This window comes from Phyllostomus hastatus, unplaced genomic scaffold, assembly GCF_019186645.2.
Source record: "Phyllostomus hastatus isolate PE091 unplaced genomic scaffold, TTU_PhHast_1.1 phas_contig_62, whole genome shotgun sequence".
Taxonomy (NCBI): domain Eukaryota; kingdom Metazoa; phylum Chordata; class Mammalia; order Chiroptera; family Phyllostomidae; genus Phyllostomus; species Phyllostomus hastatus.
Window position 1 is genome coordinate 10,184,721 of NW_025333921.1, and position 14,538 is coordinate 10,199,258.

Below are 14,538 nucleotides of genomic sequence, written 5' to 3' on the forward strand. Positions count from 1 at the left end.
AGTTATTTTTGAAGTACTGCATACTTTTTTATATTATAGATTTTTAAAATGTTGTACAGTGAGTAGGAAATATTAATTTAAGAATGTTTACAAGAAAATTGCCTATAGCAAATATTCAACACAAAAATGCCAGCCAACATTATTTAGTAGTGTTCAAATGGTCTGACATTTAGATCTCTAAGCAATATTAACAGCACTACAGAGAATCACCTGTCAGAATTGCCAGTTTAAGGACTTATTTTCTGCCTAGTACCTGTTATTTCCTGGAATTTCATTCACAGGATTTTTTAATAGTATATAATGAATGTAAACATATTAATATTTATTTTATTTGAAAATGTCCTTCAACAGTAGATAAGGCATGGATACACACTTATAACAAAGCAGCAGCTACAAGACTGACTGAACAGGTTGTGAACACTTTTTTTCTACTGGCTCCTGTCTCAGGTCCTGGGAATGTGGACTTGAATCTTGGACCCCGTGTATCAGTGTGTTCTGTCCTCCTTTCACCTTGATGTCAGTGATTCCCTCTTATCAGTAATACCTCTATGTTAATTGTCAAACTTTATTTTTTGTAGGAGAATTATAATACTTTTTTCATCTTTTTGGTGTCTGTGGGGATTTGGGATTTTGCAAACCATAAGTTTCCCAAGAAATTCCAGGAAGGAATTCCAGTGTAGAAATACTAGTGACTCTCAACTTACATATTCTGTCTCCTATATGCACATTCAGACTTCTACATGATATGAGTCTGCTGTGGGCTTTGCAAAGGCGGCCAATGTGGTATATGAAGGCCTTTACCAAAATTAACCTTGAAAACTGAGAAATGTCAAGTTGCAGGTGAGAGGGAACAGGATAGAAGTAAGTGAATTTAGATAGAGGCAAATTATAGAGCTAATGTAATAATACAGTTATGAAGAAACCTGGCTTAAAATAACTTGATAATGACTTAGTGAAGACAATAAAACAGATGGAATGGTTTGAGATCTGAGGTATCAAGCTTGGAGACTAACAGAATTGTGGAGTATTAATAGAAAATAGGGAATTTGAGAAAAGGAGCTAACCCTTAGGAAGTACAAGCTAATATTGCCAGGAACGGGGTTCTACTCACTTTCACATAGTTTAATTTAGAAGTAGGAGCACTTCAAAGAGGCAAGGTAATGGGTTTGGAAAGAGGGTGTAGAGTTGGACGAGATGGAACAGTCGGTGGTGATGTTCCACTGGCAGCTGGAGATACAGGACTTGAATATAGCTGAGAGGCCAGGGTTGGACACAGATGTATTTTTGAATGATAAGAACAGAGACAGTGTGTGCAGCTGTGAGAAATCAATGTGAGTCTTCTCAAGCTGATCTAACTCTTATCATCATTTAGAACAGAATATTTAGTCATCATAAACTGAAAAGAGGCAGAGAAAGTATATCTTTCCATCACTATGATTAGCATTTGCTGAGAAAACTCTCAGGATATGTTTAATTATTTTTCTTTTAAGTTTGTGTACATAACAGAACTTATTGATCACATAAGAAGTTTTTGAAATGTGAGTCATAATGATTTTGTTAGGCTCATGACATACTATGCTAACAAAATAACCCTTAACCTTAGATTTGAGTGAGCAAGTGATTTCTGGGAAATTCTTAAATGTAATCAAGTTGCTGTTTTAAAAATCAATATCATGGGTGATTTATTATTGGAATCAAGGAACAAGCAGAAGATATGTCCTTAGGCTTAGACATTAAGCTTCAGTGTTATTCTATATTCTGATGTTGTGTCTATGACTGGGTAATTCACTCTTCTTACAAAAAGAGTCAGAGAAAGAATTATGATCTGAACTCCCTGCCCCCAGAAACTTTCCCCACTGACATTTGCTTTGGGTCCTGAATGTAATGTGATTAGGAAAAAAAAAAAGAGAAAAAGAAAAAACCCTGTGAGGAAGGAAGAATGAACTGCTAATATAACTATAACAGTAAACAATATAATGATGGGCTTGGTTAGGGATAGTGTTAGTATATTTGTTATTAAAAACCTCTTCTATAAGGAAAATCAAAAAGTGATAGGAAAAAAGTAAGACAGTAGTTAGAAAATGAAAATACAAATACTTCCTTCCTGATGTTTGCTCTCTTCCTTTTTTGATCCCATTAATTTTCAGTTTTGTGCTTGTCCTCGCTCCTTAAATTCTTTATTTATGGCTGTTCTTTTGCATAATAAAATACTCTGCTTGTGTGAGTTTGATATGTCTCCTTTACATATATGATGAAAGTAGCTTTTCCCTAAGCTGCATCAAGAATTTTTCCCTCACAAGCATAGGGATAATACAGTTAAGATGCATTAGTGAGACTGGGTTTAAATGAAAGATGTTCTTCATTTCATATATCCAGCACTGTTCTTTTAAAGGACAGTGAGTTTATTATTCAAGGCCACATTTAACTAGGAGAATTTTTGCCAGAGTTAGTCACTCAATCACAGGCAGAAATGAAAATTGTATGCTGCTTTGAGCTCCAGTGCAACTGCCTTATTGAACATTCTAGCAGATTGTACCAATGCTATCATTATAGAGAATCTATTATGAGAAGTTTTCTAAGTTACAATCCAAGAAATGCATTGAATTTCAGTCAGGTATAGTATATATTGAGTTATAATTATTAATGGAAGCTCTATATCCTTCTTTGAAAGGGGAACATAATAACTCAATAGCCCTCTTTTCTTTGTTTTGTATTCTTTTAGACAGTGTAAGTGGCCACAATAGAATCTCCTGTTAATTTTTGTGCAAACTTATTTTACTATCAAATAAATGATGCCATTTTGGAATAATTTGTTCAGATACTGTGATTTTAAGGCTTCCATTTTTGTTCACTGAACAAATTCTTAATTATCTCAGGGCAATTGAAATGCTCCACAAATCTTTGTGCAGTCAAAGTTATTTCTGTGAATAATGTACAAACTAACCTCTTGGGAGCCCATCTATATTTGAAAGATTTACTAATGGGCTGCTTCTTCCCCTTGCACATATGCTGGTTTATAATTTACAGCAGCCCTCTAGGAGCTGCGTACAGTCCCACAGCCCTGCCGCACATCATAGCACATGACTCTCAGCTGCCACAAATCCCCAGATGCCAACTCTTCGTTATCTTCCCTCCCTATAGTTTATCATGTTTTGTTTCTTTGGTTTTAGTATTTCCAGTTATTTAATTGATCCAAAAACATGTTAGGTTTATGCCATTAAAATATGTCAATAATTCCCTTTTTTGAAGATACAGATCCATTTTCTAAAATATTTTTGCTTTTCAGGCCCAAACATATGGATTATTATCATTTCTTTTTATAATCAAGTGATTGGTTCAGGAGTCAAAACCACTGGATGTTCTGAGAATATTTTTACAGCTCCTTCTCTCATTGCTGCTCATTACCACCCACCTGTGTGCCAGATCTGCTCCCTTCACTGCCATTGCAGATACTCCTGCAAATCAAGGATGGATCTCTCTGGGAATAGCAGTTGTCTTTTGTCTTTGTGGTTCTTAGGCACATGTTCACACTTGGATTTGTGGAATGGAAGAAAGCCAAATTAATTACAGTTTACTCTTTCAGTTTTTGACATGCATTTGGGAACAGGTGGCCATTAAATTAGTCTAATGCCTCTTAAATTAGGGGTTTCTATTAAAGGAATTAAATTGCTTTATGTTATTTTTAGTTTTTAAATTCCCTAGTATTGTACAGGACTAAATTTAGGAATATGTTTTTTATCATTTTATCAAATTTTCTAATTAATTTTATTTTGCCCTAAATGTACCTCCATATCTCTTTTTGTTTTTTTTCTTTCTTTTTTTTCCAGATGTTTCTTTCTAATGAATTGACCATTACATTTCGTAAGTTCTGAAATGGCCAACAGACCACAGAAAGACATTGCTTTAGGCTCCTGCTTGAAACCAGCAGCTTCAGCAAATGCTGGCTTTGATTCAGGGCCAATCTTTTTGGTTTTTGATCTTTTCTGCTATTTCATTAATTTTTATAATTGCTCACTACTTTTCCTTTATCCTGCTTCCAGTTAGATATAACCCAGATGTATCAACTTTGGGGTCTGAAACTGACAAAGCTTTTCCATCTTTCTTCTTCAAGAGGAGATACCTATTAGTAAGAACTGTCTTCTGCTTGTTGAATTTTGAGCATATTCTGCAGTGGGGCCATTTGATCAAATAATGAACCATTATTTTCTTCACATTGCCTCAAATATTATTTTGTTCTTCTTGATATAATCCTAAGAATTGAATATTTTAAAAGAATAAATAATATGTTCTCTTGTTAGTATTTGAAAGTTAGTTTTTGCATCTGTGCTTCAATTTATTAAAAGCTGTTTTTACAAAAGAACATATCATCAAAAGCAAGTCTTTTATTGTAATAGCCATTCTTGTAAATCTTTTTGCTGTTTCTTGAGCTTTGTCACATTCTTGGGGCAATCTCAAAACCTGTCAGATGCTTAGGGAGAAGGGAGATTCAGGCTATTTTGAACACAGCAGTGTGGAACCGCCATGGAAATACAGCATTAAGGCCATGATGACTAATTTACCTTGGTAATGCAACAACCTCCCTTTCCTATTAAACTTTTTGTCAGGAAAAATGATTAATCATGTGACATTTTCTTTTTCATTCCATTCTCTGTGATGAGAATGTAAGACTGTGAAATCCCTATTACATTTTGTGAATGACAGCTGAGTGCAGTAACATTTTAATGTTTTTGTTTTCCATCTACACTGTATTGTTGGCCAACTGCTTCATTCAGTTTGACTATGTGGCATTCTGACTTATGGTTCAAAGAGTTAGATGATCCAAATGCAGAATATTAAGAACCTATAATTCAAAGGCAACATCAATCCTACAATGCAATTTTTCCATTAAAACAAGATTACAGTGAGATAAGCCAATATCATAATATGAACTGCTTTCATTAAATAATTGGTATTCAAATTGGACAAGTGTCAAGTTGAAACCAACCCTACTCAAAATAACTTATTGCACTTTTTCTCTACACATGCCATAGTATTGACAAGCCACTGGGCAGTTAGATAATTTTGTAGTATGGATACCAAGTGCCTAAGATACACTACGGTCATGCTTTTGAGTTTTAGAATGTTAAGTGTCAATTACTGGGCATAAGGTGAGACTTGTAAATCCCCATGGGGTGGCAGTAGCCCTGGGACACAGGTGGGAATCGGGGTGCAGGAAGCATGTACTGCTGTACTTCCAATTCTATTGGACAGTAGGCTGGATCTCTCTCTCTCTTTCTTTCTTTCTTTCTCTTTCTTTCTTTCTTTCTTTCTTTCTTTCTTTCTTTCTTTCTTTCTTTCTTTCTTTCTTTCTTTCTTTCCTTCTCTCTCTCTCTCTCTCTCTCTCTCTCTCTTTCTTTTTTTCTTCTTGTTGCAAGATCATTCTTTTTTTTTTTTTTAGATTTTATTTATTTATTTTTAGGCAGAGGGGAAAGGAGGGAGAAAGAAAGGGAGATAAACATCAATGTGTGGTTGCATCTTGTGTGCCCCCTACTCAAGACCTGGCCTGTAACCCAGGCATATGCCTAGACTGGGAATCGAACCAGCAACACTTATGTTTGCAGGTTAGCACTCAGTCCACTGAGTCACACCAACCAGGGCAAGATCATCCATTCTTATAGTCTTGATTATCACTCTCTTCTTGGACACCATGGCAACATTTACTGTCTTCCCTGGGAGAAAACCTGAACTTTGGGATCTTGGGAAACATTAGGTAAAAATGTTCAACAAAACTTCCTAGCTAATGACAAAGATCTTGCTATTTATTCACTTTAGTTAAATATTAAGGCAGCTCAGCTCAAATTCTTAAGGTGACTAAAATTAATTCCGTAGTTTATAGGTTTCTTGACTTATTAGTAGAGATTGACAACATGCTGGTGGATACATTCTGACCGTGTACCTCTATCACCTTTATGAAAAAGCAGTCAACTTAAAAACAGCAACTCTGTATGAATTTATCATTGTATTCCTTACAATTTTAGGTATGTAGTGCCTTACACTTAGTAGGTAATCAATAAATAGTTACAGAATTTTGCTGAGAGCCTAATGAGAGGAAATGAGTTTACATTCCGCAGCAGATAGGATTTTAATTGCCTTCACTGTTGAGTTTACAACATGGGTATTAGGAACAACTAAATGGCAATTTCTAAATGTATCTTATTTGTTAACTAGCATTTATTGAATCTACATGCCCAATATTGTGCTGGGAGCTGGGGACAGAGAGAAGTCATTGAGAGCCCAGACCCTCAAGAGGGTCTCAACAACGGGATGTGATTAGGCACATTTAGCTGGAGTAGGTGCTAGGTTAGATCAAAGTTTAGATCACAGTGTTGCTCGGGTCAAGGTAATTGGTAATTCTTTCAGTCCCTTTAGTCAGACACTACTCCCTATTGCTTCTTAGGCCTATGTTGCTGGTCACAAGCAGGACTTGGTGACAGACTATGTGAATCTGTGTGCAGTCATTACTGCTATGGGGAAAACTCTAAAACATGTGACCGGAAGTGGTCAGTAGCATCATCTCTTACAAAGAACATTTTCACCTCAAAGGCTTTTTTTTTGGGTTCCTTTAAGCTTATAGTAATAGAAATTAATTTTTGAATTTCAGCTCTTATTTTCAAAATTTACCCTGGATGCTTGACAGAAAAAAGGGTTGGTTTGTGGAAGCATCTTTGTGTGCTTGCTACTGATTTTAGTTGCTATAGTGCTAGTAGCACTTGTCCAAGATCTGCTAGCCTATTCAGAATCTCTGGGAGAATTATAAAAAAGGAAGTTTTTTTAAGGAAGATAAATTAGGAAGAGGCACCCCTTTCCTGGAAGCTGCTAAAGCTCTACACCAGAGTGCAGGGTTTGGTGAGCAGAGAGTGTAGATTGAATCTTAGCTCCATCCATACCCTCTGCCACATCCCTGGTGCTTTAGACAAAATGCACAACCGTTGACCACAGCCCTGACATTTGAAGGTGAAATGAAATTTAATTTGTGATTCTGTAATTATATCCACTTAGTTTTTAACCTTAAAGAGAATGCTAATCCTATTTCCATAAAGACTTCTCTATTTAAAAACTACTTTGCTAATGACATGTTTCAAGAATCATTTTGGTACACAAGGTCTTTCACATAGTGCTTAAGAGAACTAGGTATCCTGAAAAAGAAGCTTAATGATACTTCATGAGTGCTCTGGGGTAAGTGTAAATGGAAATTATGGAAAAGTGAAGAGCATTAAACAATGTGAGTGTTTCTCAATGACTGGCATGTGAATAGTATAGGTTATCATCTTTATAGTCTTTAATAGATAATATTTATGCTCTACAGTTAATATTGCTTTGCTTATTTGTGAAGAACCTAGCAAAACATTTCTAACTACATCATGGTGTACTCTGAGGTCTCAGATGAAGGAGAAGAGCCCTCTTAACACTTGTGAATCTAAGTAGGTGGCTTTGTAGTTGTAGTAACACAGCAGTTGTTCACCTTTGCTTACCCCTGTATGCATGTGTTGTGTGGTAGGCATTTGATGTCACAATTAAATAGAGTGAGAAAGGAAATTTCTCTTCTATTTGGCATAGCAGAGAAATTTAAACCATACTATGATGACCTTGATTTTTTCTGTTGTTCCTCTGTTACAATGTAAACTCTACTGAGATAAGGACCTTGTTGCCTGGTTCATTTTGATATGTCCTGATCCTTTAAATAAATGATGAATGATCTTTAAATAAATGATGAATGAATGGTTTTAGTTATATCACTATTCAATTTTTATTAAATATAAAATGTGCTGATTTTTCACACTTAAATTAGCACTAGTTGGGATATCCACAGAACAATTGGCAATTAAACAGAAGTTATTGTCTAGTGAATTTATAATTCATTGCCTGCATATTTTTGGTTTAGAGAGAGATTGTAGGAAGCCTATGAGGAAGAAGTCAGTCTGTGCCACAAATTCAGAGAACACCAGGCATGGATGACCAGAAATAAGAGGGTGCTTTATAACCCTGCCATTTTCCTAGTCCTCATTGTTTTTGGTGGCTGATTCTGCTCAAAAGGAGGTTAAAGAAATAGGGGCAGAACAATATTAGAAAAATAAGCACTCAGTGAAAATGGCATTTTGCAGTAAAATTATATTATTAATTCTGATAGATAGTTTTGCCAATTTTTAGTTACGACCTACTACGTTTTTTGGCAAGCCAATTTTGTGATTTGTTTATGGAACTAGCTTCAAAGATATAATTTATTGGGTTTGTATATATTATTGTATAAATTCAACTTGTCAGAAACATCTCTGGTTTATTTTAAGATATGTGTTTTGAACCCTAGCATGAAGTTTCTATAATTGGGAAAGACACGGAAGGTCTTGACCTGAGTTATCTAAAATCATATATGAATGCAAAGTAGAAAATTGTTAGCATTTCCATTTGCACCGCTAATTAATTGGCAGATATTTGTAGTTCCAGAAGAACTGACACTCTTATAAATTATTGCATTAGGTATTCAGAAAGACAGAACATATTACACCAAATAACTATGTGGTAGGATCATAATTTGAAATGTTATATGTCTCATTCTATAACATCCTAGGATAGGCAAAATCATTTGGTGTAGTAATTTGGTTCACATGAGACTGTGATATATAGCTGACTTTACTATGAGGAATGAAGCAATAACCTAACAATAACCTATCTTGTTTTAAAGACTCAGGGAAGGGATTTTCTCCCAGATCTCTCTCTCCTACTTAGGAATGACCATACATCTCCTTTCCTCAAGACCAGTCTTGCTTTACATTTGTTTCCCTGGAATAATTATTAATATTCACTCTCAGAAGTGTTCCTTATTTGACAAGAAATAATTTGGACACACTACTGCCAATGATTTGCCTTGAACACTAGACATAGTTTGTTATATTTTAGTGTGAATGCAACTTACAACCTTTCCTAAAAGCAGATTTTTAAAATTAAAAAATCAGGTCAGATCAGATCAGAAGGAAGCACAGATTTAAGAAGGTAGAAGGGATAGTTAATTGGACAGTTATGGAAATAGATACCAACTTAACCTATTTCACAGTTTTCCCATAGAAAACTGCTTTCCTAAATCTACTTTAAATAGATTTAATCAATTCTGTGTTTCTTATTCTCCTTTCCTTTCCCTTTGACGTGGAAATTAAAATAAGAAAATTTAGAAACAGAAAACCTGGAAAAATTATTGATCATTTTCTCTTAGATAATAAATGACAGCTTACCTTTGGGTAATTTTTATTCATAGTATTTAAACTTTATTTTAATGTCTGTCTCCTGCTTCTCTCTTTGTCCTTGGGTCCCTTGTTGCATTTCCCTCTTTCTTGTTACTCTCTCTTTCCCCACACATGTGGTCCTCTGCCTCGTTCTCTCTCTGTCTCCTTATGTCTTTCTCTATCTCATCTCTCCTCTACCTCTTCCCACATTTGGTGCCATTTTACCTTTCTGCTTGCTCTTCCAAAACAACAAGTCCCAGACCCCAACATATATGTGAGAGCATGTATGCTGGTATAATTGTTGGTTTGGGACAGGAATTTATATTTTCCTGTGACCTTATTTCTAGTTGCAGAACTGCTTTGCTTTTTGATCAGTCAACAGCATTATTTTTTGAGTATGTTCTGTAGACTCAGGATTTAGATAAATATTGTGGAAAGTTTAGTAAAATAAAGCAGTAGCTCTCATACCCAAGTGAATGGGCTACAGTGTAGTTATAGAAGACTGACTTTAATAAACAGTACAAGTCAAAATGTGGACTGCTCCCAATTTGTAAATAGGGTATATTTCAAGATTACTTGAGAGATAGTCACTTAGAAATCAGAATGCTTTCTCCTCAGAGAAAAAATATTATGTGGGAATAATAGTTCAGTCTAGAAAAGCTAGTTATGCTTATAATTAATTGGGATAAGGGTTGTTTAGAACTCCATTTCCTAGAAGATAATCCTAAATTTTAACTGGGGTAGGAGAAACCCATCTTCCTCACATAGCACAGAAGCTGGGATATATCTCTGGTGGCTGAGGGATAAATGAAAACCATGCAAGCAGGAGGTGTGGCCACTTGAGTGTGGAGGTGGTTTTCAAAGCCAGGTGTTCACAGCTGGGGCAATTTGAGAATAATAAGGTCTCAAAGATACCTCTTATAGTGTATATGCTTGTGCCAGCAACAGCAAGTTATCTCAGAAGCTTGTCTTCTCCCCACCACTTATCCCCATGCCAACACCACTTAGGGGGCAGAGGGAGTGGGCTCCTAGATGCAGCTGGCTGAGGGGCTGGGTGACAGTATCCCCTGGCTAATTTTAGGCCTCACTCTCTCCCCTTCTTAGTATTATTTGCTGTACCTGAGCTATGAGACCCACCTCAGACATGTCCTACCAAAGAGGGGCAGATAATTCCAACACATGGTAATGGGACCCCTTCCTGGAGGGAGTGTTGCGGGAATCTGTAGCAGGCCACTGCCCTGCCTTGGAGGAAGGATGAGGGTGAGATAAGGCAGGGAGCTTGGCACAGGAATTTGGGGAAGGTGGGCTGGAAGGTTGGGGGCACTTTGGACTTGCCTCAGGGAAGAGGGAAGCCTCAGGGGCTGACTGATGTGCACAAGCACTTTGTAGAACAACCAGGACAGAGTCAAGGCCCAGAAAATAAAGTTAGCTACTATCATAATAATATTTTTATTATAATGTTTTGATTATAAAAGTAAAACTTATTTTCTTAAAAAAACCACTTTCAACTTACTATGTGAAAGACACGGGACACACTATAGAAGGCCCAAGGAGGAGATCAGTGAAGGTCTGAGTAGCCATGGGAGTCTGTAAGAAGGACATATGGTGAATTGAATATTGAAAAATTGATGGCTTCTTATCTCTATTTGATATTGTTTTCTAACATATGTATTATAATTAGTTATTTCTTGGGTTAGCCCCTCCCTTTATCACCAAATGTCTTAACTGGTTTGAAATCTGCCAGTTGGCTATTCTCATGCTACTGCCACATTCATGAAGTGTCCCTCTCCAGATGACAAAGAGTAAAGGTAGCAAAGAGAAGACAATCTTGTAGCCATGACTTCATACTTCAAACATGTGCATCTGACTTTCACTTATCTGCGTGAGGACCATTGTGCTTGTGGATTATCTTTAGAGATATATGAAGGCTGAGGAAATTTTTCTCTGATGTCTCTCATAAACCCAAGACATATTCCTGTGCTGTTCAATTTCATATTTAGATCTGTAAATGCAATGCTGCTGTGTAAAATTAGAAAGATATGCTTTTCTCCAAAGCTAACAGAATGCATTTGAAGTTGCAATTTCAGAAATTTGGCTATCAGACCTGCGTAAGAAAAATTATGGTACAGTGGAAAGAACATTAGATTTGGAGCAGAAGACCTAGCAGTTGATTTTATTGGCTCAATTTAGTAGGCCTGTCACCTTGGTGAAGGGATTAACCTTTGAGGCTCAGTTTCTTTATCTGGCAGAATTAGCTAGTAATACAAGCCCATTTTCACAAAGGAGGTTGTGAGGCTCCAATGAGATAAAGAAAAAATGGTGTGCTGTGGCAATGGCTCTTCAAATCTACAGGTCACTTCATTATCCTTTTGGCCCTGATATAAAATGTCAGGGCTTGTATACCAGGACTTCTGGAGTAGGTGGTACCTCCAGATACCAGTTAGTCTATCCTGCTACCTTTAAACAGGTAATTAAATGCAGAAAATGAGACCAGAGAAGATCAGTGACTCATACATTGGCACAAAGACTGTGAGTAGTTGAAAACCAGGGTTGGGTTTTTTCCACTACAGCAAACTAGCTTTTACAAAAGATAATGTATCTCATTGGAGTGGATTATTTTTAAATTGTCCAATTGATTTTTTGCCTTAAAAAGACACAAACATGATTCTTTAAAGAAGAGATATGAAATATCTGTAATAGTTACCATTTTCAGAGTATTAGTTTGGGACATAGAGTATAGAACATCTGTAATTGTATTTCTTCATACAATATTTAGTTTAATTTAAAATATCATGAAGATGCAGAAAAGTTTGCATTTTACTCTTTTTACTTAAGTAACTAAGATCCTTAAACATTGAACAGGTTACTCATCAATGCTAAATTTGTGGGAATCAGAGAGGGTACGCGTATCTGGTTAAGAAATACAAGAGTATTTACAAATATAATAGCAAAAGTATTTGCTAATTAAAGCAATTGATACTACTTAAGTAAAGAGGAGGGTAAGCCTTTATTGAACATTCTTCCCTAGCAATTAAAGATCGATGGAGCTCAGCCTCAGCTAGCCGAGGGCTATAAATTAGGAAAAAAATACTTTTATCCTACATTTACCTTGCTTTATCCCTATGGATTTAAGAAGCTATTAGTGAGGTGCATGTATAGGGAAGCGACAGACTACAATGTATATTCCTCTCCTGAGGAGTTGCTTCTCTACCAGTAATCAGAATTTAAAAATAATTAACCAAATAAAAATAATATCTATGAACAACTAGCAGACATTCTTTTAGTCCCAGTTTTAAGAGAGGATTTATCATCCGTTGTTTATGATTAATTGCTAAAGATGACATTTTGTTAGCCTTGTTTGACTCTTTTAATGCAGCCTTCACTATGGTCAAGCTCTTTTTTTGCAATTGAGTATGAACCTTGATTATGGATATTTGATTAAGAAACATGAGGAAATTTTGTGAAGTGATATCATTTAATTGGCTTATTACCACGTTTGATCTGAGGCATGTAGTTCTCCATCATAAAGTCTCAGAGCAACAAATACATGTTTGGCAATTTACACAAACATTTCTGAATGTTTGGGCTTTCTTGGGAGTCTTCTAGAATTTCTGCTCAAGCAGAAAATACACGAGAGGAGCATTGTAGTGGTGTTCATTTACTTTGGTCTTAAATCAACTCAGAATTGTGGAATAGTATAATAATAACATAATTGCATGCTAACATAGGGAGACTGACCCCCAGCCCCTGGCTACAACTTTCCTTACTCTTCTTAAGACTATATTTTCCAGTCAAATTTCTTACTTATCTTAGTCAACGTAAAGATTTGGCCATTATGTATAATATCAATTTCTATAATCATTATAGTTTTTTTATGTCTATAAAAAGGCTTGACAAATATATATGTTGGGGGAAAGAACATGGTGATGTGATCACAATAACTTGTGACAGATCTCTGAACTAAGAACCGAAGTGAAAGAACTCTGATCAACTCTTCCATGCATTAAAAATATAGACCCTGGTGGTCACAGCATATTTCCAAGTCTGTGAGAGCTTGGGGGTTAATTAGGTCTTTGGTGCTGGAGGATCATAAAGGAAATAAAATCATCAAAATCTATTTATCTTTTACTTATATAATTTCAATTGATAAAAATATTTTAAGACAGTTATAGCAAGATAAATACCATATTATTTTACTTACATATGTATCTAAAGAACAGTACAAATGAACAAACAAAACAGAAACCAACTCATACAGAGAACAGACTGATAGTTGCCAGAGAGAAGAGGAGTTCAGGGACTGGGTGAAAAAGGTAAAGTGATTGAGAAGCACACATTGGTAATTATCAAATAGTCATTAGGATATAAAGTGCTGCATAAGGACTACATTCAGTAATATTGTGTATCTATGTGTGGTGCCAGGTGGGTACTAGAAATATCAGAGGGAACAGTTTGTAAAGTGCAGTATGTAGCTGTTTAACCACTATGCCATACACCTGAAACTAATACAAAATAATATTGTATGTAAACTATAATTGAAACAAAATGTAAAAAATTCCCCGCAACCAAAAATGATGATTTGAGAGATTCTGGAAAAGTAGAAAAGGAAATATAAAATATGTGAAATATAATAGAAAAATATGTTGAATATAATTGTGTTTACATGAAGTATAAGGAAATTATACAGGAAATTTTAAAATAAAATTTAAAATACAAATAGGTAAATAAATAATAGGAATATAAAAGTAACACATGATCATAATTGAAGAGTTATAAAATATAGAAGGCACAAAGATTTCACCACTTAGCAACCATTATTTGCCTTTCCAGTTGTTTTCCTATATACATTCTTAAATGGAATTATCTTTACACTATTTGATAACATGTGATCATTTAAAACATACTGTAGTTTCAAAAATAAATAACACTTAGCAATTTAATTTTTAATGGGTAAATATTACTTTATCAAATGTACATGCCATAATTATTTTAAACAATCCTTATTAATGTTCTTTTGGAGTATTATTTTTACTATTATAAGATAAACATTTTATGTTTGTGTGTATGTTTTATATAATGTCTATAATATATGCACATATGAGGTCTGTCCAGAGAAAGTCCAGCCATTGTTAATATAATGAGAATGGTTTGCATGGCATCAATGTAACCTGGCAGCCAAGGAGAGTGGACTGAAATGTGCATTCATGAACAACATGATTTAACTGTACTAGTTAGTATGGGGTGGCATGAGGTGGTTTGAATGAGCATGTGTACCATGTAGCTT

General features: G+C 35.3%; 1 non-coding gene across 1 annotated transcript; it reads right to left on the reverse strand.

Moving 5' to 3' along the window:
* Positions 1–3,825: 3,825 nt before the first annotated feature.
* On the reverse strand, positions 3,826–3,961 carry LOC123825363. The gene has a single exon (XR_006786899.1). It is a non-coding gene; the product is annotated as a small nucleolar RNA SNORA2/SNORA34 family (small nucleolar RNA).
* Between the last annotated feature and the right edge of the window lie 10,577 nt (positions 3,962–14,538).